Genomic DNA, 8,289 nt, shown 5'->3' on the forward strand with positions numbered 1-8,289 from the left:
AGTGATTGGGTATATATATTGTTGAGAGAAATTAAAATATATTCTTATTAGGACTAAGGAAGTATATAACACTTACACGAAGGTAATATGGTCTCGGTCACTAACTATTTTGCCACTAGGCCAATACACCCATCTATAAAACTTTCTTATTTCAACAATATTAAAATTTTGCAAGTGAAGCAAGCTGCTATTCCAAGCCACATATTAGGACGCCACATTGGAGTAGAAAAATGAGAGTTTATAACGGCGATAATATTCGAAGCACGTAGTTTGATTGATTATTCAGATGGCTACGATCAAGGAAGCAGTGAAGAGAAAATACAACAACAATATTTTTCACTGTATCCGGCCGAACTGAGTTCTTTTACTAGGCCTAATTGCCTATCTTCACAAACAGATGGAAAATTTAAAGGCTCAAAAATAACAATAAAGTCTCAATCCATTTCTGTCTTGTTGAATGAGTGTCACTTTCTTGTTTGCAACAATGCATTGAAAAATTTAACGCCTGTCTCCTTTTCCTATCATTGCTTCATGGCTCAGAATCATAATTAATAACACAAGGAGAAACTCTCTCTCTCTCTCTCATTTTACTCTGAGTTGCTCTGTCTGTCTCATGTTCAATCTCTAGAACATCACTAAGATTCAATCTTCATGCAAAAATGGGGTCAAGATTTTCTTCCTTCTTCCTTGTGCATTGTTGGGCTTTTCTGATTTTGAGTTTGGGATTCAGCAGCTGTGAAGTGGCTGTAAAGTTACTAGAGACTCCTCATGTATTCTCCAACAGAAATTACTCCACTTTCTCTTTCCAAGTTGTGGTCGGTGGCAATGCAAGCATCTGTTCCGACTGTTCCACCACTTGCAAGGTCACTTTCTCACTTCACACACACACACTGAAATATGTGATCATTTTTTAGCTTTTCTACTGGGAATCTCTGATACCTGAATTTGACAAATCTAGATATTAAGAGTTAAGATTTGAAGTTCAAGAAAAATCGAATCTTGATAGGGATGTAAGATTTCATGACTGTATGCATGAGTTCTAGCTGTGTCCTTGCATACCATGTGAAAATGTAATAAATAAAAGGATTGAGTTTTACAATGGCTGCATAAAATTTCTTATTTTGTGAAGAAAATGAGAAAATTACTAATCATATTCTTGCAATTGTATCTCTGATAATTGGATTTGCCTGATAATTTTTGACATATACCAAAAAATGCAGCTGGATCATGGCAAGGTTTCAGCTTGTGAAGGTGGAAGAATATCTTATTCAAGACTGTTAGATGGGAACCATTCACTTGAGGTGTGCACAAAAGGGTCTCGCAGAGTTGCCTGTGCGAGCTATAACTGGACCATTGGTTGAGCAACCTCCCTCACTCTGTTTAATCATGACAAATTTTCATTGAATAAGTATATTTAACTCTGCATTTTGCTCATAGTTCCTCAACTAATATATTTCAATAGATTAGATATTATGACCATAATCAAGAAGTGATTTGTGCTCCTAAATTCCTAATCTTTAGTTACATGTTGATTGCTCATTACGTATCAAATTGAGATGTGCCTCTAATTTGCAGACACGGTTAAACCCACAGCGCAAATAACAGGAGCGACAAACTTCACAAGTGCTTCTCGTGTTTCAGTGAACATATCTTTCAGTGAGCCATGTGCTGGTGGTTTCATGTGCTCTTCTGTAAATGCCTGCAACGTGAGTACGTGGTCGGATACAAATCAATAGCATCCCCCATATGTTTCATTCCGTTTGAAGTTTTATTCTCTCAGCATTCGTTTGGCTTGTAAGCATTATGATTCATGGTTGTTTTCTTACCAAAACAGCTTCTTGTTTATGGTGCTGGAGAGGTCTTGCCAGATACATTCAAAGTAATCGAGCCGAACATGAAATACTCTCTTGATGTAGGCATCTCTAAAAGAGTTCGATATGGACGCTTGATTCTGGTAATGGACAAAGATTTCTGCACAGACAATGCCGGAAACCAATTTGTAAGAACAGATAATTCAAGTTTTGTTATACATTTTGGTGAGTTTATACATTTTGGTGAGTTTGATCATAAACAATTATGGTGTAATCATGTTTGTTATTCACATTACTAATGTGTAGCTCTCTCTCTGCAGATAAACGAAGCGTGCTTGTGAACATGAGAACTCATGTACCAGAAAGGCTGCTTCAGATAGGCACTGAAACTAGAACTGTATTGGCAACTAACAAGGATAAGTTCTTGAAGGTGTATCTGTATTTCACTGAACCTGTCATGAATTCATCAACTGAAATCTTGAACTCCATCGATATAAGTCAAGGATCACTCATTCCCATAGATGGGAGTAGCCGTGGACAGCGTAGATTTGGCTACCAGGTTCATTTTTCATCCTCTCAGGATGAACTCTATTTTGTTAGAACCTTACTGAAATTTCCTTTTGATTTCCTTGCAGCTCACTAATGTGTCGAACATGGCTATCGTTACTGTGAGCCTGCAGTCGAACTTGGTGATCACCAGACAAGGGACCACCGTTGCTCCTGTATCTCCAGTAACATTCCTCTATGGTATGCAAAAGAACCCAAACATAGCCCCTAGAAAAATTCACTACAGCAGCTAATGTTTTTCCATGGAAATTAACATTTCATTTGATTTTATGTGGTGTTAGACTCTCGAAGACCGACTGTTAGGCTGAGCACAACATGTGACATGCGGACAAAAGAGAAGATCATTCTAGTAATGATCAAATTTATGAAGCCAGTGTTCGGTTTCAACTCATCTCATGTATCGATTTCTGGAGGGCATTTGCAGAGGTGATAGTTACTTTGTATAAACACACATTTTTCCGCAGATGGTAAATTTCTCTTGTTTATACATTCTACAGCTTCCTAGAGGTGACTAGGAGAAGCTACACGGCCCATATACGCGCAGATACGGATGTCATATCCGTTTATATTCCTGAAAATGTGACATCCGATGTTTCCGGGAATAGAAATGGAGCATCTAATACCCTGCAAGTCAGGCACTGTAAGGCCTCAAATATTTATTCTTATTATTACCATAAATTTGCCATTTTCACCACTAACTGTTTTCTCTTCAGATTCAGCACCCGTTGAATCCTTGGTGCTTTCGTACTTTGCTACTGCTGCTTTTGGCGTTACAGCCTTGGTTGCCGGCTTTCTAACTGTTTCTACAGCAAGTCTGCTATCCGCTGGAGCATACTCCAAACCAAGCGCTATCTTGTGTTCCGACCCAGCCAGAAATCTTTTTGTAATCTTCCATCACTTTCTATAATCTTTAGTCTTAGATGAAACTGTCCACCATCTCAGAATAATGATATAAGATGGACAAAAGGCTCAAACACAGCATACTTATGTGATCTTAATTGGTGCAGAGAGTCGCGTCGCATATTCAAGTCTTTGCACTGTCTAAATGGTTATCAGTCACCTTGCCGGTCGAATATTATGAGCTTACAAGAGGTTTACAGTGGAGCATTCCCTACTTCAACCTCCCATGGGAGACGGGCGACCAGCGTTCAGTCATGGTGGGTTCAACTTCACCTAAGGATCGGCTGATTCTTGTTCCCAAAGGCCACAACTCAATATTCCTTGATGGCCTTAAACCAGAAGCTGCAAATGTGAACTCACCAAAGGTTTTTGGGTTGCCTCTGAATCCTATGGAGTATGCGTCCTATTTTGCGGTAAAGATCTCATTACTTTCACTTTGATGTTACTATTTACTACTGTGTATTGATTGAGGCTATTCGACACAGAGTGAAACTGCCATGCCAGAAGCAGAATACATCTTGGATCCACATAATTCACACGGGTAAGCAAGCACTGTCGGTTTTTTTTAAAGGCCAAATCTGCTGCTGCAGCTTGATGAATGCCTATTTATTCTTCCAGATGGAGAGATTTCAGCAGAAGCATGTTCTGGCTAGCAGTAATCGGAGGCGGTCTGATACTGCTCCATGCTCTACTCCTCATGTTCCTAAAAATCAGGAACTGATTCGAGTCACATTAGGCCCAGGCAAGAGAGGCCAATGGACATGGAAGAACGAACGTAATTCCATATACTTAACCATCCTAGGCCCTCTCTTTGAGGATCTAAGAGGCCCTCCTAAATACATGCTGTCACAGATCTCCGGGAGCACCTTCACCAAGCCAGGCGACACGATCATTGCCTCAGACGACGAAACAGAGGATGCTGAGGCACCCTTCATACAAAAACTCTTCGGAATCCTTAGGATCTACTACACATTGCTGGAATTCGTGAGGCGAGTAGCTCTTGGCATCGTTGCAGGCGCCTACTCTGAGACATGGTCGTCAAGAACTCCCACGATCGCCCTCCTCTCCATCACTGCGTTCCAGCTCTTCTTCATGGTGCTCAAGAAGCCATTCATCAAGAAAAAGCTCCAGCTAGTTGAGATCATATCTGTCACATGCGAGCTTGCAATCTTCGCCTCCTGCCTCGCCCTCCTGGACCGACAGCTCACCCCTAACGACGAGAGGAGGCTAGGGATTGCAATGGTGGTGGTGTTCATACTAGCATTTCTAGTACAAATGATCAAAGCGTGGCAGGCATTGTTCAAACAGATCAGGCAGTTGGATCCCATTGATAATTCATTTTTTATTGGCCTAAAACATGCAGCAATTGGATTTGCATTCTTGGTCTTGCCTCATTGGTTGATCAAGAATTGGCTCAAGAGGTTTCCGATCAACAATCCCAATGAGGGGGATGGTATGAGCAGGAACCGGAGCTCCGGGTCGAGGGAGAAGCCGTGGCTGAGGCAGATAAGAGAGATGGCAAAGTCTAGCTTCAGTAGAGAAGGAAGCAGTACAACAACTGACCCTTCATCGAGTAAGGTGAGATGGAGTGGGCTTTGGAGGAGTAAGAGAAGTGGGAGCTCGTCGGCATCGGCACCGGCCTCCGCCTTAACGTCGACGGATTATAAGGCAAAGCCGAGGGCATTGGACAAAGAGTTGGAAGACATTTTTGCTTCCAAATGACAGGTTTTTAAGCATACAAGGGCACAAACATGTTTACATGTTTTCTTTGGGTAATAAAGAATAAATTAAGAAATGAAAAAGATAGAAAGATAAAAAAGAATAAAATAAGAGATAATAAAAAAAGAATAAATGTACTGACTTTTGTTATAAAAGAAAATGATAAGCTATGAAAATGGTAAAACTATGCGGCAATAATATAGGTTATTGCAGACCCTAAAATGACATTTTAGTAAATATATCAATTATAGAATATTTTACTATACATTTAATTATCTCGTCTAATGCTCAAATATTTTTACATTGCTACCCTTTTTTTTTCAAAGCAAACTCTTTTTTGTTTCAGTTCTGTACTTGAATTTTATTACGTCCATTATATTAATAATAATTTTTTTTACTGATTTATTTTTATTTGTTTCGCATTGTATAGTTTCAGTAACAATTTATATAATTAAAGTGTGAGAATAGATAAGAATGAAATATAATAGTTATTTTTTTAAAAAAAACATTCACTATTCCATCATTAATAAATATTTAGGGGTGAGAATAAAAAATGAAAATCGAATATCCGAACCGAATCAAACCAAAATTTTGAAATTCGGTTCGATTCGGTTTTTAAAATACAAAAATTTCGGTTTTTCAGTTCGGTTCATATATATAACATATATTCTTTTAATACTCCCCCGTCCCAGTTTTATAGTTACATTTTGCCATAAAAGTCCGTCCCACATTTATAGTCACATTTAAAATTTTCCATATTTGGACATAAAATTTTACCCCATTATTCACTAAAATTACACCCAATGTCATTATCAACACAAAAATAAACCAAAACAAAAATAAAAAACCAAAAAGTCAACTAGGGACCCACCTTCAACCAACTTACTTAATTTATTACACACTCCTTCATCTCACTTCATTTATTACACACTCCACCATTTCACTCTTCCATCTCACTTCATTTATTACACACTCCTCCATCTCACTTAATTAATTACACACTCCACCAATTCCTTAAAACCCGTGCCCTAACTAAATGTAACTATAAATGTGGGACGGAGGGAGTATATTTTATATAATATGTATTATATATATTCTATTAATTTTATATTATATATATTTATATTTTATTAGTATATATAAAATAAATTAAATTATATATATATATATATATATATAGAGGGTCATATTCTAATGCTTATAACACCCTAATTTAAAATCAAGATCAAATCTCCACCCTTAGATTTTAAAATGAGTAGATGAGATTAAATCTTACGAATCTCAATAAGTAGTAGACAAAATATCAACAAAAGGGTAATATCGTCATTATGTTATCATATGATAATTTTCGTGAATGTTTTTTTATATCAACACAGTATATTACAAATATCAACAATATGACATAAAAATATCAACACTAGTACAAGAAAATATCAACACATATTTATTGAGATTTTTACATGGTTTTATTGAGATTTTTTGATGTATTTGTTGATAAAAATCTGGTTATCAACATTTACGAAAACTAAAATAAAAAATATCAAATTTCATCATCCGAACGTCGTCGGAACATATGCAATTGAGATCTCGTTGGAATCCTTATAAAATTATCTTTAATTTGATATATGCGAAAAAATAATTTAAATCGAGAGAGTTACGTAAATTTAAAGTTTTAAGATGATTTTAATGAGAGAGAATTGACATTAATACCCTCTAATTTTATTTATTAATTTTCTTAATTAAAAATATAATCCATGTGGCATTATTTCAACCACTAGATCTTCTAATCTAATTGCTAAGATTTATTCTTAGTTTGGGATTGCTAATTAATTAGCAATTTATTACTCTCATATATATATATATATATATATATATATATATATTAATATATACGGAGTATTTTTTTCGGTTTTTTGGTTTTTTTTTTTAAATTTCAATTTTTTTAGTTTTGTTCGGTTTTTGAAATTTGGTTTTTGGTTTTTTGATTTTTTGGTTCGGTTCAATTTAGATTTTGAACTAAATTTGATTTTTCGGGTTTGGTTCGATTTTGGCAGAAAACCGAACCGAAACTTAAATGCTCACCCCTCTAAATATTACTAAAATTAATCAAATTTCTGAGTCATCTATTGAATTCATATTTATTCCACTTCAATTATTTTGAGTTCAAATTAATGTGGATCTCAATTATTCAATTGATCTTAAGATTAAATAAATTTTCCAATTGATCCATGATCAAAGCAAATTTTAAGAACAATTGAAATTTCCAATTCAAACATTAAATCAACTACATATGGATTTAAAATTAATTCAAATATACTAAGCTACTTAATTAAATCTAAAATTTATTTTAATTTCCGACTGTTTTTTATTAGCACTAAATAAACATGCAAGTATAGAGAGTATATATAGTATAGCTAAAGGTCAGTACCTGATATCGAACACGGGGAATAAAATCACAGACTATCTACCTTCTACTAAGCTTCTTTCACTATTTGGGAAAACGAAAAATTTGAGGACTTTTGAAAACAAGAACAACTTGAAAGCAATAAAACAACTAATTGCAACAAATTAAAGAGATAAAGATATGAGAGATAAGAGAATTCCAGAGTTGTGCGTTTACAGTGTCGTTGAAAAGTTCCCACTCTCAATTAACAGTGTCGTTTTAAGGGAAGCTAACTGTAGTGTCTACTAAGTGGATCTAACTCGCCAACCTCCTCTCACGATTATGCAGCAAGTTATATTAAATCTTCATCGAATGTTTCACTCAAGCATGAAGTATTACGGGACAATTTAGGGAAGAAACGAAGTAAAAACAAAACGGATATTAAATAGAAAACGGAATTGTATAACTAAAGTCGTTACTAGCACATCCCTATAATCCTATGAATTTAGTTACACATAATTGAATAAACTAAAAACAAAGAATGAAGGGAAATCAAAGTGAACATAAGACTAAAACAATAAAACCCAAAGGTTGAATCTTTGTAGTCTTGATCTTCTCTTGATTCCTTCTTCAACCTCTTGTACAATGAAGAACTCTCTCAGTTTTATGCTCTGAGGCAAAAAGAAGATCCTAATGAAGAGGTTTGAGGGAATATTTATAGTGGGAAAATCGAGTTCTATAAAATAAGGTAAAAGATGGCTAAGTTTGATAAATCTTGAGAAGAAAGTAGCTCAAACTCGTGCGCCGCTGCACCTTGGCCAGCGATCACTGCATAATGGTCCGTAGCTTCTGACTCTTGGACAGTGGCACTATACTATGTTACAGCAGTCGTCGTAGCTTCGGAAGCTC

General features: G+C 35.8%; 1 pseudogene; it reads left to right on the top strand.

Annotated features, from left to right (window-relative positions):
* The first annotated feature begins 539 nt into the window (after positions 1–539).
* LOC125217109 lies at positions 540–5,048 on the top strand (annotated as a pseudogene).
* The last annotated feature ends 3,241 nt before the right edge of the window (positions 5,049–8,289 follow it).

This window comes from Salvia hispanica, chromosome 3 (assembly GCF_023119035.1).
Source record: "Salvia hispanica cultivar TCC Black 2014 chromosome 3, UniMelb_Shisp_WGS_1.0, whole genome shotgun sequence".
In the NCBI taxonomy this organism is placed as follows: Eukaryota; Viridiplantae; Streptophyta; class Magnoliopsida; order Lamiales; family Lamiaceae; genus Salvia; species Salvia hispanica.